Here is a 23298-nt window from a genome sequence, read left to right as displayed (position 1 = left end):
CTGTGAGCCACCACAAGATCCTGTATATAGTTCCCTGTGCTACACAGTACAATCTTGTTTATCTATTCTACATTTTTAAATCCCAGTCTGTCCCTTCCCACCCTCCATCCCCTTGGCAACCACAAGTTTGTATTCTATGTCTATGAGTCTGTTTCTGTTTTGTATTTATGTTTTGGTTTTTTTTTTTTTAGATGCCACATATGAGCGATCTCATATGGTAGTTCTCTTTCTCTTTCTGGCTTACTTCACTTAGAATGACATTCTCCAGGGACATCCATGTTGGTGCAAATGACATTATGTTGTCGGTTTTTATGGCTAAATAGCATTCCACTGTATAAATATACCACCTCTTCTTTATCCAGTCTTCTGTTGATGGACATTTAGGCTGTTTCCATGTCTTGGCTATTGTAAATAGTGCTGCTATGAACATTGGGGTGCAGGTGTCATTTTGAAATAGGATTCCTTCTGGATATATGCCCAGGGATTCCTGGGTCATATGGTAAGTTTATTCCTAGTCTTTTGAGGAATCTCCATACTGTTTTCCACAGTGGCTGCACCAAACTGCATTCCCACTAGCAGTGAAGGAGGGTTCCCCTTTCTCCACAGCCTCTCCAGCATTTGTCATTTGTGGACTTTTGAATGATGGTCATTCTGATTGGTGTGAGGTGATACCTCATCATAGTTTTGATTTGCATTTCTCTGATAATTAGTGATATTGAGCATTTTTTTCATGTGCCTATTGATCACTTGTATTTCTTCCTTGGAGAATTGCTTGTTTACGTCTTCTGCCCATTTTTGGATTGGGTTGTTTGTTTTTTCTTATTATGTCGTATAAGCTGCTTATATATTCTGGAGATCAAGCCTTTGTTGGTTTCACTTGCAAAAATTTTCTCCCATTCCGTAGGTTGTCATTTTGTTTTACTTATGGTTTCCTTTGCTGTGCAGAAGCTTGTAAGTTTCAGTAGGTCCCATTTGTTTATTCTTGCTTTTATTTCTATTGTTTGAGTAGACTGCCCTAGGAGAACATTTTTGAGATGTATGTCAGATAATGTTTTGCCTATATTTTATTCTAGGAGATCTACTGTATCTTGTCTTATGTTTAGGTCTTTGATCCATTTTGAGTTTATTTTTGTGTATGGTGTAAGGGAGTGTTCTAGCTTTACTGATTTACATGCTGCTGTCCAGTCTTCCCAACACCATTTGCTGAAGAGACTGTCTTTATTTCACTGTATATTCTTGCCTCCTTTGTCGAAGATTAGTTGACCAAAAGTTTGTGGGTTCACTTCTGGGCTCTCTATTCTGTTCCATTGGTCCATATGTCTGTTTTTGTACCAATACCATGCTGACTTGATTAATGTAGCTCTGTAGTACTGTCTGAAGTCTGGGAGAGTTATTCCTCCAGCCTCTTTCTTTTTCTTCAGCAATACTTTGGCAATTCTAGGTATTTTGTGGTTCCATATAAATTTTATTATGATTTGTTCTAGTTCTGTGAAATAGGTCCTGGGTAATTTGATAGGGATTGCATTAAATCTGTAGATTGCCTTGGGCAGTGTGACCATTTTAACAATACTGATTCTTCCAATCCAGGAGCATGGGATATCTTTCCATTTTTTTAAGTCTTCTTAATTTCGTTCATCAGTGTTTTACAGTTTTCCATGTAGAAGTCTTTCACCTCCTTGGTTAGATTTACTCCTAGGTATTTTATTACTTTGGGTGTTATTTTAAAGGGGGTTGTTTCTTTACTTTCTTTTTCTGTTGATTCATCATTAGCGTAAAGAAATGCAACTGATTTTTGAATGTTAATCTTATAACCTACTTTGCTAAATTCTTTGATTAGTTCTAATAGTTTTTGTGTGGACCTTTTAGGGTTTTCTATATATAGTATCATGTCATCTGCATATAGTGACACTTTTACCTCTTCTTTTCCAGTTTGGATCCCTTTTATTTTTCTCTCTTGTCTGACTGCTGTGGCTAGGACTTCCAAGACTATGTTGAATAGGAGTAGTGATAGTGGGCAGCCTTGTCTTCTCCCAGATTTCAGTGGGAAGCTTTTGAATTTTTCACTGTTGAGTACTATGCTGGCTGTAGGTTTGTCATATACAGCTTTTATTATGCTGAGATATGTTTCCTCTATATCCACTTTGGTGAGAGTTTTTATCATAAATGGGTGTTGAATTTTATCAAAAGCTTTTTCTACATCTATTGAGATGATCATGTGGTTTTGTCCTTTCTCTTCTTGATGTGATGTATTACATTGATTGATTTGTGTATGGTGAACCACCCTTGTGACCCTGGGCTGAACCCCACTTGGTCATGCTGTGTAATCTTTTTTATGTGCTGTTGGATTCTATTTGCTAGTATTTTGGTAAGGATTTTTGCATCTATGTTCATCAGTGATATTGGTCTGTAATTCTCTTTTTTGGTGGTGTCTTTGCCTGGTTTTGGTATCAGGGTGATGGTGGCTTCATAGAATGAGTTTGGGAGTATTCCCTCTTTTTCAATCTTCTGGAAGAGTTTGAGAAGGACGGGTATGAGTTCTTTGTATGTTTGGTAGAATTCCCCAGTGAAGCCATCTGGTCCTGGACTTTTATTTGTAGAGAGGTTTTTTATTGCTAATTCAATTTCATTTCTAGTGATTGGTTTGTTCAAGTGGTCAGTTTCTTCTTGATTCAGTCTTGGTGGACTGTATGCTTCCAGAAATTTGTCCATCTCCTCTAGGTTATCCATTTTGGTTCCATATAGTTTTTCATAATATTCTTGTATGATATTCTGTATTTCTATGTTATTTGTTATTCCCTCAGTGAATTTTAGATCTGTCAATTTTCCACTTTCTACACTCTGAAACTAAGTTATTGGGTGTGTAAGCATTTGAGATTGTGCTATTTTTCTGTTAGATTGACCCTCTGCTCATTACAAAGTGCTCTTCTTTCTGCTGGGGATTCTTCTTGCCTCACAATTTACTCCATGTGATATTAGGATAGCTACACAAGCTTCTTGTGAGCATTTGCATGATGACCCTTTCCATCCTCTCAATTTCAGTCTTTCTGTGTTCTTATATTCAAAATGTGTCTATTTTTAATCCAGTATTAATTTTAGCTTTTTACTTGGTTTATTTAGTCAATTCACATTAGTTATTGGTACAGTTGGGTTTACAGTGACTATCCTACTGTTTGTTTTCTAATTAACCCACCTGCTTTATGTTCCATTTAAATTTTTTCCTTTCCTTCTTTTAGATGACTAAAACATTTTTTTTTATCATTCCATTTTACCCCTTCATTAACTTGTCATAGACTTTTTACTTAGTGTTTCTATTTCTTCAGTGCTGATCTCTGGGCTACATACTAAGGCATTACCTTCAGTTCCAGGTTCCACAGGATGAAGAAGAAAAGTAGCAGACTTTCTGAGTGCTAAGAGGTGAGCAATAGATGGGTTAATCTTAGAAATTAAAGGCTGGGTGGATAAATGAAAATGCAGGGCTGAATTAGGTAATTCTCTGAAGGGATCCATGAGATATATGGGTTTACAATGGAAGGGACTACATCTGCAACCATGGAAAACATCATCAGTGCTTTTTACCACCGTTAACTCCTTTTAATTTGCTTTCTGGTCGGGGACCCAATAACCAATCGCTATTGGAAATTTATGCCGGATTACCCATGAGTATCTCACATCCAGTGTATCCTTCCTCAGTGCCCTAGCTCCCTTCTCTGGACTCGATCTCAGCAATAGCACCACCCTCCATCCAGCCACCAAGCCGAGGACATGGGCATCATCTTTGACTTCTCCCTCTTCCTCAACTCTTTTTATCACCAAATCTGACTGCCTCTTTGTCTTAAAGGTCCCTCACATGCATCCACATCTCTCCATACTCATTCGTACTGCCTCTACCCAGTCTTTTCTATTGCTCAACCACAGAACAGCTCTTATTGACTCAATTTGCTGAATGAACATTCACTGAAACAAACATTTTAAGACAAACAATGACTACCCTCTTGCCATATCAATTAGCCTCTTGTTAGATGCTAAAGGACCCAAAAGAGGGTGGGGGAAGGAAGAGGAGACCTGATACAGCAGGAAGGACTAGTAACAAAGAGCATTATAAAGGATACAAGGATTTAACTCTGTGTGTCCTACACTAGGCTGTGCTTCTCTCCTCATAGTAGGAAACAGAAATGCTGTCCCTGGAGGTCGTAATAACTGAACTGAGTATAACCTGAAAGCCAATTTTCAATTCCCAGGTGTACTGGCTATCTGGAATTTTCAGTGGACTTGATGGATCAGAGTAATGTAAAAAAGCGGGACCTCCAGCCCCAGGGTTTTATAGCATCTATAAAACATGTTTTACAGTTTCTGCTCAATTTTATGCTGTTAAGCTAAACATTTGATATCATATGGCACTTTAAGCACATTGATTTATGATAAGTCAGCAATTGCATCTGTAATAAAAAACCCAAAGTATGGGTTTTAAAAGTAATCTACTGTATTTATTATTGACATAAACAGTTACCTGCAGTCCATTTGAACATCATCTTAGATTTAACTCATGTATTAAAGATATTATGTTTCCCACTCAGCAAGGTCATCACCAAGGTGAAAACTATATATATTTGGAAATGAAAAAGATCAAATGTGTAATGATAAATATTTTTCAAATAAATGATATATAGGATTTCATCTTTCTACATTCCTGATTAATAATCACATTCTGTTTATTTTATTTTTTTACACCCACCTCCTTCCCCCAGTCTCCCAACTCCGGCAACCACTTATCTTTTCTTCATCTCTGTAGTTTTCTTACTTCAAGAATGCTGTATAAACGAAATCATACAGTCTGTAAACTTTTGAGATTAGATCTTTTTTTTTCTCTTTCAACGTAATTCCCTCAAGTCTGTTTAGTTTTATGTGGATAGTCTCATGCTAATTTTGCCAGCATGGATACAACTTGGGTGGCATAATTCAATCAATTTAAGAACTACTTCAATACAAATCAAAGTAAGAGAGTCTAAACTCAAAGTAACTGCGTAACAGGGAAATGTTATTTATAATTGAGTCCATGCTAATGAAAGAAAAATGTTTATTTTTAGACAGTGTTAGAGCAAGTGTGGACAAAAATGCATTTAGTTCATCTAAGAGGTAGCTGGCAGCATGACTAAAAAACATCCAATTTCTCTAATCCTAATTTAAGAGACGTTTTAGTTAAAATTTGGAAAGAATTATGAAAAATTTGGAGAAGATTCCATTTTCATTTTCATTTGCAGAATGTACATTTTTAGTATGTAAGCATTTATTGAGTTCATCCTATGTGTATACAGTAAGCCCCAAAGTAAGTGAAAAACAAAATTTCCAAGGACCAAAGGCACAGATTTATATTGCCTTCCTTCGACTAGCTTATGTGTTCCTGGCTATTGTTTTTAAGATACTGTATGTGGGCTTATTTATTTTCATAAATAAATTGAAAGTTTGACAAAGGCTCTTTCTTTTCAAATACCTCAACAAAGGGAGGTGTACAGCTGGGGTAAGTTAATTGCTGGGAGCGTTAGCAGGAAATGTCATGAGGTCCCCAGGTTCAGTGATTTTCTAGGGGAACTCAGAACTCAGCCTAAGTCATAGTTATGGTTATGGTTTACTATAGAGAAAAGACACAAAGCAAAATCAAGAAAAGGAAAAGGCAGATGAGGTGAAGTCTGGTGGAAACCAGGCATAAGCTTCTCAGAGTCCTCTCCCAGTGGAGTCACACAGGACACTGAGTTCGCCTAGCATCAAGTTGTGACAGTACATGTGGAATGTTGCCAATCAGGGAAGTCCATCAGGGACACAGTGCCTAGAGTTTTCCTTGGGAGCTGATCACACAGCACTCTATCTAGCACATAATCCGAATTCTAGGCTCCCAGAAGGAAAGCAGATGCTCAGCATAAACCACACTATTTGTACAAACAGTTCGGCACAGTGAGCCTCATTTATCAGTTAATGGGTGAGAACCCTCCTGAAATCTAAGCTCCCAGACGCCAGTCAAGGGCAACCTAGCAAGTAAGCGTTTTCAAGTTTATCAACTTAGGTCTGCTACGTTAACTGTTTTCTGTATGTAAGGCCACTGAGTGTAACATCTATCAACCTGGTCTCCATCTCTGACTGCTCTGTCTTACAACACAGGTGGGTAGGAGGTGAGTGTGATTTGTTGACTCTCAGCTAAATAACATGGCAGGAACAAATGAAGAAGAAAGAAACTAGCCGACATGCCTCTTTCTCCAAGCAGGAGAAAAAAAGAAAACACAGCTACAAAAAACCCAACCAAAAAAATCAACACACAAAACTTTAAGATTAAGAATACTATCTAAAAAATGGATTCAAATTCACTGTCCTTATCAACAAAGTCTATATTGTGGCTTGAGATATTGATAATGGCATATAGAACATCCCAACTAACAACATATTTAAAATATTATTTCATTAAAAAATCTCATCTTTTAAAATTTGTGTGTGTGTGTGTTCATTATAATAAGGTCCTAGTACTCTGATACATGTATACATCTTGAATCTAAATAAATATGTATATATTAGGTGCATTCAACCTGTTTTACTAATAGGGGTTAGTAACTACAGTCCTCCCTCAGTATCTGTGGGAGATTGGTTCTGGGACCTGCCAAGAATACAAAAATCCATGGATGCTCAAGTCTTGCAGTTGGCCCTTCGAACCTGCGGGTGTGGAACCTGCAAGTATGGAGGGCTGACTGTACTGCCTTTGGGTCATACCATTTTAAAACCGGAAAAAAATACATTTAGCCCCAGATAAATTTCCTTATTTTATATTGCAGCATTATTCACAGTAGCCAAGATATGGAAACAACCTAAGTGTTCATTGACAGTTGAAGAAAACATGAGATGTATAAAATGGAGTATTATTCAGCCATGAAAACAAGGAAATCCTGCCATTTGCAACAACATGGATGAGGCTGGAGGATGTTATGCTAAGTGAATTAGCCAGAGAAAGACAAATATCCCATGGTGTCATTTATATGTGGAACTTACAGTAGTGCAGAGTAGAAAGATAGTTGAGAACCAGAGGCTGGGGTGGGAGTAGGAGAAAATGGGAGATACTGACCACACAGTATAAACTTTCAGTTATCAGACGAATCAGTTCTGAAGACCCAATGTATGGTATGGTAACTACGGTCAATAATAATGCACTAGCTGAAATTTGATTTTTTAAAAAGTAGAGTAGATTTCAAGTGTTTTCATCACACATGCACAATGATAACTATGAGGTACTGAATATAATAAGTAGCTTGATTGTAGTAACAGTTTCACAATGTATATATATATATCAAAACATCATATTGTATACCTTAAATATATGCTATTTTTATTTGTCAATCATATTGCAATTAAGCTGGTGGGTAAAAATAAGAAAATTGAAGCCCAGGGGGGTGAAGTTGACTTGTCCAAGGTGACAAAGAAGTTAGTAATAGGGCCAGGCTAGAACCTGCATCATCCTTGAGCCAAGCAGGTGTGTCTGACAGGATCTAAGAGGCCTGGGAGTCACAGGTCTTTGTGGGGAAGGAATGAATGAGCTACCTTTCTCCCTGTCTCTATTTCCCCCGTGTCATCCTGCCCTGATGTCATATTTTCCATATTCTTCTTTCACAGGGGGAAAGGGCTGCCGTGGCTTGCCTCATCTGGACACAAGGGAGGGGGATTTACACCCAGTTTCTTCTCTGGTAGGTGATTTCACTTTCGAGTGTACCATTGCTGGTTAGACATTGGCCAGGATTACAATTGCTCAGAATTGTACCATTAGTGCATTATTAGACAATATTTTACTTCTTTCCAAGTTAGTAGCTGGAATTGGAGAAAAATTAATAATAATCCCTTATGTTTTCATAAGACTTCCCCCAATTATCTTCCCCTCTGCATAGTATCAATTGGTTATTGCTTAAACCACTAAATTTTGGGATAGTCCATATAACCAGAAAAGAATGGGTAAAACTATTCATTCTGTCCAATAAAAAAAGGGAATTCAATTCAAAATGGGCAAAGGATCTGAAAAGAACATATTTCTCCAGAGAAGATTTACGAAGTGTAATCAGCATGAGAAGATTCCCCAATACCATTAATCATCAGGAAATGCAAAGCAAAGAAATATGGCTTCACACCCACTAAGGTGGCTATAAGAAAAAAGACAAGACAATAAGAAATACTGGCAAGGATATGGAGAAACTGAAACCCTTATACATTACTAGTGAAAACTGAAAACGTATGTCCACAGAAACTTGTATACGAATGTTCATAGCAACCTTATTCATAATAGCCAAAAAGTGGAAACAATTCAAATGTCCATCAAGTGATGAAAAGATAAAGAAAATGTTGTGTAGTCACACAATGGACTATTATTTGGCAATTACAAGGAATGAAGTACTGATACATGGTACAACCGGATGAAACCTGAAAACATTTTACGAAATGAAAGGAGCTAATCATAATATGCCACATATTGTATGATTCTGTTTGTATGAAATGTTCCAAACAGGAAATATGTTAGTAGTTCCTGAGGGCCTGGTTGGTGGGGGTAGTAAGGGGAAATGGAGAATGAATGCTAATGTGTATAGGGTTTCCTTCTGGAGTGTTGAAATGTTCCAGAATTAGAGGGTGGTATGGCTGCACAACTCTGCGACTACTAAAATCCATTGACTTGTACACATTAAATGGTTGAATTGTATGGTATGTGAGTTGTATGTCAATACTGTCTAAAAAGACTTCATTAAGGAAATAAAAATGCAAGCCACAGACTGGGAAACATTATTTACAAAATATAATCTGATTGAAGGACTTATATCCTAAATATATATTAAAAAAACTCTTACAGTGAAAAAAATGTGAAAATGAATATACGTATGTTCATGTATAATTGAAAAATTGTGCTCTACACTGGAATTTGACACAACATTGCAAAATGACTATAACTCAATAAAAAATGTTTAAAAAATATAATTAAATTTTAAAAAAGACAAAAAAACCTCTTACAACTAAATATTGGGAACACAAAGAACTCAATTTTTTTAAAATGGGGAACAGATGTGAACAGACAATTCACAAAGTAAATGGCACATCTCTCCACCTCTCATGAAAGACTTTGGGCACTGAATCTCTCATGAGTTTCCCTGGCAGACGGCATTTCACACACACTGTCACAACTTGTTGCTGGCGGAATTAAGCACATCTGTGTGATTTGCTGCGAGAGGACTCTTGGAAGCTTGTTCCTGCTCCTCTGGACTTCACCCCATGCACCTGTCCTTTGCTGAGTTTGCTTTGTGTCCTTCAGCTGTAATCAGTCATAACCGCAAGGCTGACTATAGGCTGAGTTGTGAGTCCTCCTACAGAATCATTGAACCTGGGGGTGATCTTGGAGAAACCCAACACAGGAGGTGATCCTAGGAGAGAGTAAGAAGGGATGGGCTGATGACCTTAAAGGGATATATTATCAAATCAATTACCAGAGTGGGCAAATGGGGCAAAATTTTTCTAGGGAATTTGGAACAAGTATAGAACATGCTTCAGAATTATCTACTTACGTGGCAAGGGGGATGTGATATTATCCACTAACTCCCAAGTTGGCAGTAATTATCTGGAACTTCTAGCCTACCCTGTGCATGAGCCCAGTAGCCTCTGGTGGCCACAGCCTGCCCTGAAGCAAAGAGCTGCAGCTGGAAGTTGGGCTGGCATGGGCAGCAATGCTACGTGCCTGTGGAGGACACAGTGGGCCACTTCTGACACACCCCCTAAGAGGCATGAAATTAAACATGAAGTAGGACCATTGCCCAGTCTTTCGCAAGCTGCCTGCTGCCTTCCCTGGACACACAGAGAGGATGAATTACTTGTGCCTATTTCCATCCAGGGAGCCTCCCAAGAGAGGCCACCACAAGCTGCAGCATGGCCCAGGGCACCACGAGCACAAGGGGGAGGTTGTCTTATTTATTCAAAATAGAGATACAGTCTTTCTCCCTGCCTCTGCCCTCAGGTCCTGGGCACAATAAGCCCCGCCTCGGTTTACTGTTTCTGGTTTTACCTCTTTACCAGCTCAGTCTAATGGCTAGGTCACTGGAAGGCTTCCTCTCCCCCGGATGGGGCACTAGATGGAGCCTCTATCAGGCTACATACGGAGGGACACTCTGTTTGCCTGGGTATTGTGTGGGGCCAATGGGGCTGACCCACCCAGCCTGCTCTGGTAGAGTTCCCCATGTTCCCCAGAACTCTCTGGCTTACTTACAGTTTCCTCATTCTGCCTTTTCCTACTTACATAGCTGGAAATTCATCATCCATAATGTGAGGATACTAAGAGTACCTACCTCAGTGAGTTGCTATGAGGACTACGTAAGATAAGTAAGTGCTTAAAACAACACTCGGCACACAGCAAGCACTCAACTATTATTATTACATATTTATTATTATTAGTGTTAACTATCATTGCATACGTACAATTAGTGGCAGATGTGTATTTATTGGAAGAAATAGAATGCCTAGATTGCCCTGACCTGCTCACGGCAATGCATCAGCAGACTAGAATTGCAATAGATTCTTCAGGAACTCTTAGCCAATTTTCAATTTCAGCTTTTGCAAAATTTTCAAAAGTTCTAGGTGAAATGCTATTCCTGTCAAACAGCTGTGAGTGATTTTCATGTTCAACTCCTAAATTCGAGGCTGCTAGGCAGACTTAGTGGAACTCTTGCTCAAGAAATGGGAGGTAATAAAGTGGTAACTCTTCTAAGTTCACTGTCACCCTCTGCTATCCATACACTTTAATCTGTCCTTTAAAAAAAAGCCCAATATTTATGGAGCAGATTTGAAAACCTTTCCCTCCATAACTGCTTGTGGGGAGCACAGAGGAGCCACAGACAGAAAATTCATAATGCTCAAATGAGAGACACACAAAAGCCACAGGGGCTCACGAGCACAGGGAGACAGTCCTGTGGTCACACATGATGAATGATGGACGCTTAGTAAGCACAGCGGAAGGAAGAGGGTGCTCCTGAGAACTCCCTCGTGAAGACTGCACTGCGGGTGACTTGGAACAAGAGCATAAGCCAGAACTCAGGATGGCCTGGCAAGTGGAACAAAGGCTCTAAGACCCAAATAGAACCCAGCTAGCAAGTGACAACATGGCAGAACTTCCCCAGTGTGGAGAGATTCAGAATGGAGATGACTTCTTAGCCACACATGGCTAAGGGCTCTCATCTGGAGAGACTTAACTGTTGACATCAGAACTCAATGTGTATCATTTATTGTTAGTTTTATTAATCATGGTTATGTTTACTGAATATTGACCTTATTCTAGAATGGGAAGTTGGGCTATTCTCAACTAACATTTTGTGGTCTTTATTAAGACTCTTAGAACCTTTTTTGATATATCCTAATTTGAGTATACTATCCTTTTTCTGCTGGAACTCTCCTGATAAAATATCTATTGAAAAATAACATCTATATGTCATTTAATTAATTTTGATAACAAATATGCCTGATATTGATGACAAATAATACAGGTGTATTCTGTGAACTTAACTTTTTCTTTTAGATTTGAAAATTATCTGCTTTTTGAAGAATAATGAATGTTAAAGACTTACAGTTTAATATCCTAGATTTGTTAAGATTTCTCTTTCCCTTTAATCCATGAGGTAATCAATTCTAGGATTTCCTAGTCCTTAAGATTCATCCTTGCCAAGGTTTAAAAAAAGTATAAATATGTTAGGAATTCATTTAAAGATCAATTTGATGAGGGTAGTGTTTGGGGAGAAACTCTAAAAGCAAAGCTAAGAGATCTGCATTTCATGTTCGAAGACTGTTTTAAGTGAAAAAGTCACTGCCCTTGGCTGGACAGGGGTCTGGAGGAGTGCAGGCAGACCCGCCCTCTAGATCTCTAAGGCTGTGCAGGACACTTCATCAAGGACAAAAACACCAAGCTGTTAACATCTACATACATTAAAGAGCCACATGATCATGGTTTAGTTCTCATTGCTTACAAATTTTGTTCTTAAGTTAGGTAATTTGAGTTATCAGATCAAACCTATCACACACTACTTAAATCAGAACATGCTGAATTTAGCCTTTCAAAAAGCTCCCTCCTCTTAAGCATGTTAATATGGGCTTTTCAAAAAAAGATTTGTCTCTTGGAAACTCTTGCCTAGTTTATCTAATAAACACAGGGAGTAGGTTTCTAAAGAGAGTCATTATCCAAAAACAAACAAACAAAAAACCTGAGCAGGCTGTACTAGAATCTATCCCTTAAAGCAGCACTAGAGTGACATCCACTGGCCAGTTTTAGTGACTATGAGAAGGAGAGAGAGAGCTTAACTCTGATAAGTGACAAAAAAAGAGAACAGTCGAAGACAGATGATCCACATAGCTGAATACATCTATCCAAAGGCAAATGATTCCTACCTTTACAAACTTACATCCATGATTGTATACATTTCTTCATGCTATTTTTGTAAATCTATGCCACATATGCTAATCCAGGTTGGCAAAAATTCAAAAGCTTTACAAATATGAGAAAACAGGTATTTTCACGACACAAAATGTTACAAACCCTCTAAAGGGAAATTTGGAAATTTGGCAACACTTAACAAAACCACGTATGCATTTATCATTTGACCCAGCAATCACACTTCAGCCTGAAGACAAACTTTTGACAATATAAAAATACATATGTACAAGGTTATTTATTATAATATGATTTATAATTACAAAGTATTGAAAACTGAACAAATGCCCCAATATAGGAAAGTGGTTGAAAAAACTGTGGTACACACATACAATACAGTACTATGCAGGGATAAGAAAAGAAAGAGTAAGATCTATATGAACTGATACGCAGCACTTTTCAGGATAGATCATTAGGCAGAGAGAAACTATTTCTAATGATTGACATCTGTATCAATGCTGTGGGGGTCGGGGTATAGCTCAGTTGGTGGAGTACACGCTGAGCACGCGCGAGGTACTTGGTTTGATTCCCAGTACCTCCACTTGAAGAAGAAAAGAAAAGAGAGGGAAACCAAAATGTATCAATGCTGTTTTTTTGGCCTAATCCAGGAGATCATTTAAACTTTTCATACTAGAAATTCGTGGTGAATCAGGAATAGTAGAGATAGATGAGGAAGGCATTTCAAGCCAGGTGTGATACCTGTCTTTGTCCTCTGTGGGTCAGCCCTCCTGACAAACTAAGACAATCTATTTGGGGCAGTCATTCCTCTAGAGAGACAGACAGATATCTGAAGCAGATAATACAAGTATGTGTCTGGGTTTAGATGTGTGAACTGAATCACACATTGACTCTGCCACTTCTAGTGTTTACAGACAAATTACGCTTGAACAGATAGCAGCAGGTGGACCAGAGTCTAGTAAGTTTGTTTACTCCAAGATTTTACACTGATCTGTTTGATATGGGTGTGTGTTGATTTAAATTTCAAACTTAGAGTAGGGAAGACATTACTTCTTCCCAAATTGTAAAATCTGCCCTGCTTCTGTAAAGGTATGCCCATATTTCCCTTTCTATTCTTGTTCTTCCAAAAGGATGGCCATTTAAATTTAATTCAATTTAATTTAATCTAATTTATTTTTTTCTCATTCTTTTTCTTCTTTTCACTTTGAATTTCAGAGGTACCTTTGCTGAAGTTTTGTTATAGTACAATTTTTATAGTAGTACTGTATTTCTTTCTTCTATTAAGCTACAGGTTTCTTAATATTTTTCCTTGAAAATAAAATCCACCTGTGCTGCAGGAACTGGGAGCTGGAAAGGCTTTGCACACATCAGAAGCCCTGCAGTGAGCACAGGAGAGCTGGAGACAAAACCTTCCTGCCTGAGATGTCTCTCTTGCGCCGCCTACTGACAAAGCATAACATGGCGCCAGTTGGCAAAGGAAGCATATTTAAACCATTGGGCTAGGTGAAAAAGATGAACTGGAGCTGAGACAGTAAATGCATAACCTGCCTCAAGACTGTCCATATACACTTCCTATGGCTGTTCCTCTAACAGCTTAACTCTTTCTTAAAATATTTCCTCATCCTTTGTCTTTCTCTTCCTCAATATGTAAGTCATCAACATGTGCACATTTTTCCATTGTTTCTATTCATATGTATGTATATATACGTGTACATTTTTTCTTTTACCAAGAGAGTTACTTTAAATTTTTCTAATTAGAAAATATAATATTGCCTGTTCTTTCCTGACTCCCTCCACCTGTTATGAAGGAGGAAAAATATGGTGAGTTTATTTTTGCAATTAGGCTGTGAAACAGATTTCCACAACTATGGTAGATAAATAGATAAATGTATAGGTAGCAGTAGGCATATAGATGAATGCGTAGCTGGACACATACAGACAGAGAAAAACAGAAACAGACTGCAAGATAAATGTGTACATAGTTAACATTCATAGTAAGAGAGACATATCTTTACTAAAAATTGAAGTCTGTAGGGCATAAATGTAATCATTGGTGCTAGAAATTTGGGGCAATTATGGACGGCATTTCATCCTAGGCATTGTACCTATCTTCGTTCTCAGTATGCTAGCCTTTCTCCTCTTTATCCTGACATATTCACCAATTTAGCATCTTTGGGGTCAGGTCCCTTCTCTCTAGTTTTCAAAACAGATAATAATAAGAATGTGCCAGTCTGGGGGTCTGTGTATGAATGGAAACACACGTATTTACTCTTACACATGTACTTAAAGCTCTAGTGGTCAAGCTGGGTTTGGAGGATCAGAGGCTCTGAGCTCTGAGGTGTAAGAACTCTCCCCTTCCCATTTTTCATTCTTCCCAGTGGGAAATCTCCTGTTCTTCTGTACGGGCATGCCCATATTTAATCTCGAATGCTGCTTTTCCAAGGGCTGGTTTGGGTGTTCATTTTTTTTTATCTTTTCCTCGTCATTTTGTAATTCTGTATTGTGTATCTTTTTATTATTGTTTGGTCATATTGCCTCACATATTTCCAATATTTCCATAGACTTTTTGCATTCTTAATGAAATTTTTCATGCAGTGTAATAGTCATACATATAAACCATGTAATATCTTTTGCAATCCCTTTCCTTCTTTTAAGCCATGGTTTGAAGTCAGTTACACAGTACTTTACTGTTTAATCTTTGTTCACTCACTGATTTGTATTGTAACTCCAGTGAATTATTTACGCTGCACCTTCAGGACTCGAGTTTGCTATAAACAAATGAGGGAAACAACAGAATTATTCCACTAGCAGTGTATAAAATAAATCTAAGTGGTTCTTACGTATTTTGCTATATAATAAAAAGCATTATTTATAGAGCATGCAAACATTATTTCAGACCTTTGAAAAAAAGTTTGGCTGCAGAGGTTCTGATCCATAAAGACTGCTCTTTGGCTTTATGTATGTATGTATGTATGTATGTATGTATGCATGTATTTATGTATTTATTTATTTATATATTGAAGTTGTCAGTTTCCAATGTTGTGTCAATTTCTGATGTACAACATGTTTCAGTCATACATATACATACATATATTCGTTTTCATATTCTTTTTCATCACAAGATATTGAATGGGTTCCCTGTGCTATACAGAAGAAACTTGTATATCTATTTTATACACAGCAGTTAGTATCTGAAAATCTTGAACTTCCCAATTTATCGCTTTCCACCCCCTTCTCCCCTGGTAACCATAAGTTTGTTTTCTATGTCTGTGAGTCTGTTTCTGTTTTGTAAATAAGTTCATTTGTGTCTTTTTTCCTTTTTTTAGATTCCACATATGAGTGATATCATACAGTATTTTTATTTCTTTTTCTGGCTTACTTCATTTAGAATTACGATCTCTAGGTCCATCCATGTTGCTGCAAATGGCATTATTTTGTCCTTTTTTATGGCTGAGTAGTCTTTGACTATATAAATATACCACAACTTTTTTTATCCAGTCATCTGTTGATGAACATTTAGGTTGTTTCCATGTCTTGACTATTATAAATAGTGCTGCTATGATCACTGGGGTGCATGTTCTTTTCAAATTAGAGTTCCCTCCAGATATATACCCACAAATGGGATTGCTGAATCATATTGTAGGTCTACTTTTAGTTTTTTTTTAAACTTTTTTTTTTATTGAGTTATAGTCATTTTACAATGTTGTGTCAAATTCCAGTGTAGAGCACAATTTTCCAGTTATACATGAACATACATATATTCATTGTCACATTTTTTTCTCTGTGAGCTATCACAAAATCTTATACATATTTCCCTGTGCTATACAGTATAATCTTGTTTATCTATTCTACATTTTGAAATCCCAGTCTGTTCCTTCCCACTCCCTGCCCCATTGGCAACCACAAGTTTGTATCCTATGTCAATGAGTCTGTTTCTGTTTTGTATTTATGTTTTCTTTTTTTTTTTTTAGATGCCACATATGAGCGATCTCATATGGTAGTTCTCTTTCTCTTTCTGGCTTACTTCACCTAGAATGACATTCTCCAGGGATATCCATGTTGCTGCAAATGGTGCTATGTTGTCGGTTTTTATGGCTAAATAGTATTCCACTGTATAAATATATCACCTCTTCTTTATCTGCTCTTCTGTTGATGGACATTTAGGCTGTTTCCATGTCTTGGCTATTGTAAATAGTGCTGCTATGAACATCATGGTGCAGGTGTCTTTTTGAAGTAGGGTTCCTTCTGGATATATGCCCAGGAGTGGGATTCCTGGGTCATACGGTAAGTCTATTCCTAGTCTTTTGAGGAATCTCCATACTGTTTTCCACAGTGGCTGCACCAAACTGCATTCCCACTAGCAGTGAAGGAGGGTTCCCTTTTCTCCACAGCCTCTCCAGCATTTGTCATTTGTGGACTTTTGAGTGATGGCCATTCTGACTGGTGTGAGGTGATACCTCACTGTAGTTTTGATTTGCATTTCTCTGATAATTAGTGATATTGAGCATTTTTTCACGTGCCTATTATCATTTGTATTTCTTTGGAGAATTGCTTGTTTAGGTCTTCTGCCCATTTTTGGATTGTGTTGATTTTTTTTTTGTTATTAAGCTATATAGGCTTTAATTATTTTAGATTCACGACTTTGTATCCAAAAGACATTAAGACTAGTATTTATTGCTCATACTTTTTTTTTCATATGAGGACATGGACATGCTTAAAAATCCTACTATAACACTGGTATCCCAATAAAGTATGCAAGTCCCAAATATGATTTTCACTGATGAGAAAATTAAGGTGCAGAAATCTGCAATGAGCCCACATAGTGAATATCTTCTTTTTGAAAAAAGCACTTCTATTTCAAGCAACTCTTAAAATTATGCTTTATAAAGACAACATTTCAACTTTATGTCATGCTGTTGTTCCTTATATGTAAGTGAATTTTATATTCTGGGCAAAAAAATGTAAATATTCAGAGTGGACTTCCTTGCAAATATATTGCTGAGAGAAATGTTAATAAATGAATAAGAACTTACCTGAGTCCCAGAGCTGAGAGGTGAAGGAAGAGCTTTCTCCACATGGGGGGCAGTCAAAGGCAAGGTACCAGGCAAACTGTGTGGGGAGACACAGACTCTCAGGTCATGAATGGTAATGCCTGAAAAGAAAAGGTAAAGAAAAGAAAAGAAAAAGTAAAAGGACAAAAGATTGACTAGTAGGTGAATTAGCCAAGGCTTCCCAGACCTCTTAGTGGATGCCTTTGCATGATCTGGGCCACTAGTTTTGCCAGTTAAACTTTAAAATATAAGGGCCATCTTATGCTGCTAAAAGCACATATTTTTCTTTTAAAATTGGTACCTCATTCAAGTAAGAATCTACAAAGTTTCATTCCTGTGATTATATAAAATTGACCAGAGACTATAACATATTTTTTATGAGTTGATAAACAGAAAAGTCCAACTTAAATTCTAGTCCCAGGATTTAAATCAATCTAGTTATTTTTACCAGACTTCCAAAAATCTTTCCTTGGCACATCTTCCACAAAGAATTGGATGAAGCTGATACGGCTGTTGATGTGATTTTGAATCTCTTTCTAAGCCTTTGCATATGATCTTGCTTTTGCCTGAAATACCTTCAGTCTCCTCCCCCTTCCCTGCTCAGTCTTCTTCATTCTTTGAAATCAAGTTCACTTATCACTGATTCTGTGCTCCCAAGCAGAACCCGACACCCCTCTCTTATCCCACGTTAGAAACTCACACTGCAGGTGGGGAGGGGTGAGGGTGGAGCAGACTCGGGAGGGGAAGAAGGTATTGAGGAGGACTATGTGGTTCCCAGCTTGGATTCGGAATAGGATGGGGATAGGGGAGTTCTGAACCACACATCCCTCAGCACAAGTGGCAGAAGTAAAGGCAGGTGAAAGCTGAATCTACTTAGATTTTTGAGAGATCCTTACTCTCCTACCAGTGGGGCTAACTTTGCTCCAGAGGCTGCAGTCATCCCCACACCAATGAAACCAGCTGGTCAATCCAATGGCTTCATGTCCCAGCCGGATGATAAAGTCTACACCTATACTCAGTCCCACTTTTCCATCACTCGGTAATTACAAAGTAGGTGAAACTTGGTTGACTCATAATAGGTCAATGCAGGCAGAATGAGCATGTTTACTGTGTAGGCAGGAATGGGTTTTTCCAAAGAAGTATGCTTTCCTTGCTATACCATGAGTTGGTGCAACTCCCTCCTGATTTAAAGGCCTCATCCATCTACTTCAGCATTTTTTCAAGCTGGGTCCTGTACAAGGTGTTTGAGATACAAAAATGCACGAGGCTCTCAGGAGATCAAAGTCTGGTGGACATACTTTCAGACTTATAGAAAGGTTGTAAGACTAGCACAAAGAATTCCCATATATCCTGTACTCAGATCCCCCAAATATTAACATTAAATTTTTTTAAATGTTAACATTTTTACCACATTTGATTTCTTTCTCTCCCTCTGCATACATATATAAGTATATATATGTGTGTGCATACACACATACATGTTTTTTGGAACTTTTTGAAAATAAGTTGCAGCTAAGTTGGCACTAAATATCTGTGTGTGTTTTCTAAAATGAAGTATTTTCTCTTTCATAACCATACTGCAATCGTCAATCAAGAAATTGACAGTGATAGAGTATAAATTATCTAATCATAGGCCTTATTCATATTTTGTCAACTGACTCAATAATGTTCCTTACAATTACAGAAATTCTGGATCACGTGTTGCATTTAATGGTCACATCCCTTTGGTCTGCTTTACTCAGAAATGGTTCCTTAGTCTTTTATGACATTTACTTTTTTGAGGAGTACAGGCCAGTTATTTTGTAGAATGTCCCTCAGTTTGGGTCTGTCTGAAGTTTCCTCATGATTAGATTTAGGCATGAACTTCTGGTAGGTCTACTACGGAGGGCTGTATCCATTTCAGTGCATACTGTCAAGAGGCACATGATGTCAGTTTATCTCAGTGCTGGTCATATTAACTTTGACTAAGGTGATGTGTGATTAAGGTTTTTCTCTTTACAATTAATATGTGTCTGTGAAGAGATACTTTGAGACTATGTATGTACCTTGTCACTCCTCAAAATTTCACCCACTAATTTTAGCAACCACTGATGAGTCTTGCCTGAATCAATACTATGATGGTTGCTAGACTGTGATGCTGTACTTCCATTGTTTTTTCTACATTTATTAGTTGGGTGTCCACTGTAAGGAAAAGCTTTTCCTTTTCTCCCATTTTTTTGTTTGTCTGTTTAGTATTTATCCCAGGTCCAAGATAAGAATGCACACTATTTCCACCGTTATCTAACACTGAACTGGAGATATTAGCTAGCGCAATTAGACAGATGATGTCCAACTGTTTTGCCTCCTAAATGCACCTACCCCTGAACTCCATACTTCCCATAAGCCCTATACAGGATCCACGGCTTGCTCTGCTCTGGTAAGACTGTGCCTACCCACATAGATCTCCCTTACAAGAGTACACAATAAATCTAGTTTTGTCTTTTTTAGTTCACCTATTGGATGGTTCTCTCTTTATCCTTTGACAAACCAAACCATAAACTAACTAAAAAGATCATTCTGATCGCTGGGTAGGCCTAGAAATGCAATAGTGGAAGTAGGAAGCCAGTTAAGGCTGTTAAAAATCTTGAGTGGGAAGCAAATCCCTGGAGTTAGGGGAAAAAATTTACACTAAAAAATTATACAGAAAAATATACCATAAGCATAGTCAAGAGAAATATTTGCAACTCACACCACTGACAAAGAGCCAATTTATTAATAAGAGAAAGCAAATGACTCATCTGAAAAAACAAGCAAAGGATACGAGATGAATTACTACAAAATGTAAGTGGCTATTAATCATATAAAGAGGTTCAACCTACACTCTAACAGAAGTGCAAATTGAGACAAAACCATGATAGCCATTTTTCATTTACTAGATTAAAGACCAAAAATCTGATAACAAGCTTAATTAGGGATGATGTGGGAAACAGGCTCTTTCCGGCATTGCTGATGGGAGTGTCAACTGGTACCAACTGATGGGAGTGTCAACTGGACTTTCATGGAAAACAATTTGACACTATTTAACAAAAATTTAAAAGTATAGCTATTTGACTTAGCAATTCTACTTTTAGGAATTTATTCTACAGGTAGATGTGAAATGACCATTGTCCAAGCAATTCATTGCAGGACTGTGTACAGTAGTTTGTAAACAACTTAAATGTCCACCAATAGGGGAGTTGCCAAGAAAAGTGTGACACACCCATACAACAAAATCCTTTGCATATGTTACAAAAAAATGAAGGCAATTGCTGTTATATTATTGGGTTCAAAGAAAATAAAGAACTGTGTGGGATATCTCTGGGAAGATACAAAGGAATCTAGTAATAGTGATTACTTCCCAAAAGAACTGGGGATTGAAAGAAAAGATTTGCCTTGAGCTCCATTCTCTTTGGTACTGTTTGAATGTCATACTAGGTATATTCATTTTTCATTAAAAGTAAGCAAAAAAAAAAAAAACAAAAAAAAACTAAAGGTCTGTTGCAGTTGTGCAAATGATACCAGTCTTACAAGAACAGTAGTGGTGGACATCATGCATGGATTCAGGATACGTTTTAAAGGGAAGTTGACAGGAAAATTCCAAAGGTGGAGTAGATGTGGGTGATGAGATAGGTACGCTGTCAAGGATGACTGCTAGGCTCGTGGCTGGCAATTGGTGGAGAGATGTGCCATTTACTTTGCTGGTGGGCAATTAGGGAGGAACAGGTATAAAATGTCTGAGAGAACTCAAGGATTCTGTGCAGGATATGCAAGGTTTGAAATGCCTATTGGTCATCCACGTAGAGATGTCAGCAGGAAAAGCAATCTTACTGCTCAAGAAAGGAGTTCAGAATTAAGGTATTTTGGAGGTATCAGCATATAAATCAGCACCAATAAATAGAAATATAATGTAAGCCACATACATAATTCAAAATTTTCTATCAGCCACATTAAAAGCTAAAAGCAGGTGAAATTAATTTTAATATATTCTATTTGATCCAATATATGTAAATATTATCATTTTAACATATAATCAGTATATAAATGAACAAGGTATCTTATATTCATTTTTTCATACTAAGTCTTTGAAATCTGGTGTGTATTTTACACTTACAGCACATTTCAATTAGGACAAGCCATGACACATGATATGTATGAAGTGTCAACTTGTCACATGTGGTGATGGCTACCTATTGGACAGTAGAGAACCGTGATGATGTTTGAAGCTATGGGACTGGATGAGTGGAATAGAGTTCAGGACTGGACTCTGGAGCACTTGATCAGGTAGAAGAGGAGCTGACAAGTGAGACAACAAATAAGAGCCCAGTAAACCAGAAGAGAAACAAGGCAAGTGTAGTGTCAAGGGGGCCATGAAGGGAGGGGCTGTCAACTGCATCAAGTGACGCTGAGAAGTGGAGTAAGATGAGGGCAGAGAAGCGAGCACTGTAACTGGGAAGATGGGAGTTGCTAGTCATCTTGGCAAGGCAGCTCCATTAGACTGGGGCTTCTCCTTTGGAGCTGAAGAGAGCATGAGATGGAAAGTGTAATCATCTTATGTGGACATCGCAAAGGCAACACAGTCAAAAATGATCTATCTTCTCTGGCATCCTCACTTACTCTCTTCTTTTCCTATATTCTCACCTGTATCTGGGGCGCACGCTACAAATTTGGGAGACAATCTCAAGTCCTTCCTTTCTCTCAGACCTCATAAGCTATTATTCACAAAGTCATCCCCATTTCACCTCCTAAACACTCTGCTTCATTTGTCCCATCCCTATTCCCCAGTATAGGCCCTTGCCACCTCTAATCTTCTTGATAGCTAATAATCCTCATCGTTATCCAATCTCTAGCTTTGTCACCCTCAAAATCCTGTTGGCAAGCCTGGCACCCCCTCACACCTCCAAAAGTGGGGGGTCGGGTTGTGTTGCCAGATGGAATTTTTAAAAACACGTCTTGCATTCTTGCTACTCTGCTCTGGCTCCTCCTGGAGCTGGTTAGTTGTGTCTACTCTGGAGTTCCTTCTCACATTCTCAGACCAAGCGCGCGCGCACACACATCCTTGTTTCATGCTTGCATCTTTATTATCCCTCCTAACGCCCCCTCCTCACTCCTCCATAACCCACGCCCTCATACAGGTATCACTACTGGCTCATTCTTACTAATTCTAACTTACGTATGAACTTCAAAGACCCTCAGCACTCTTCACCCCCTCCGCCGCCACTTTTCCGCCAAAGCTGGTTAAACTTATTCTTTCTCAAACGCTTCTCCCACGCATCCCTATAGAATTCCGTGCTTATTCCAGCCACTGTTCTCACTACATTCGTCCATTCGCCATAGCGTCCTTTAAAGTACCGGTATCTGTCGCTCTCTCCAACTAAACCGTTAACTCTTATGAGGTCGGAGAGTTTGTCTCACTCCATTTTGTATTCCCAGTACCTGGCAGGTGACTTGACAAATTATAAGATGCTCAATCAACTGTGTGGAATTAAGAGCTGCCAAAGAGCCTGCGGAGAGCAAAGCTGCGAGAAGGGCGGCGCGCGCTTTCGGGTCCCTAGCGCAGGTGGGACCCCGCAGGAGGAGCCTGGCTTCGGGCCGCGGCGGGGAGGCCCGCACTTTCCCGGCAGAGCGGCGCCGGGTCGGCAGCCGGAGCAGGGCAAGAAGCAGCAGAGCAGCGCGGTCGGCGGCGGAAGGCCCGGGGCAGGTGCCGAAGACAGTCCGGGAAGAAAGCGAACGCCGCCGCCACTCCGCCTTCCTCGCCGGCCCTGCCCCCCACGTGACCACGCCCGCTCACGTGAGCGTGTCCCT

The 23298-nt window shown here is 38.6% G+C and overlaps 1 long non-coding RNA gene across 1 annotated transcript; it reads right to left on the bottom strand.

Moving 5' to 3' along the window:
- Nucleotides 1-12692: 12692 nt before the first annotated feature.
- LOC141578544 (uncharacterized) lies at nt 12693-23240 on the bottom strand. The gene is made up of 3 exons (XR_012508916.1): nt 22930-23240; nt 17461-17579; nt 12693-15195 (listed from the first exon to the last, which is right to left on the bottom strand). It is a non-coding gene; the product is annotated as an uncharacterized LOC141578544 (long non-coding RNA).
- Nucleotides 23241-23298: the final 58 nt, after the last annotated feature.

Source organism: Camelus bactrianus, chromosome 1 (assembly GCF_048773025.1).
Source record: "Camelus bactrianus isolate YW-2024 breed Bactrian camel chromosome 1, ASM4877302v1, whole genome shotgun sequence".
NCBI classification, from domain to species: domain Eukaryota; kingdom Metazoa; phylum Chordata; class Mammalia; order Artiodactyla; family Camelidae; genus Camelus; species Camelus bactrianus.
This window is presented reverse-complemented; position numbering and strand designations above follow the sequence as displayed.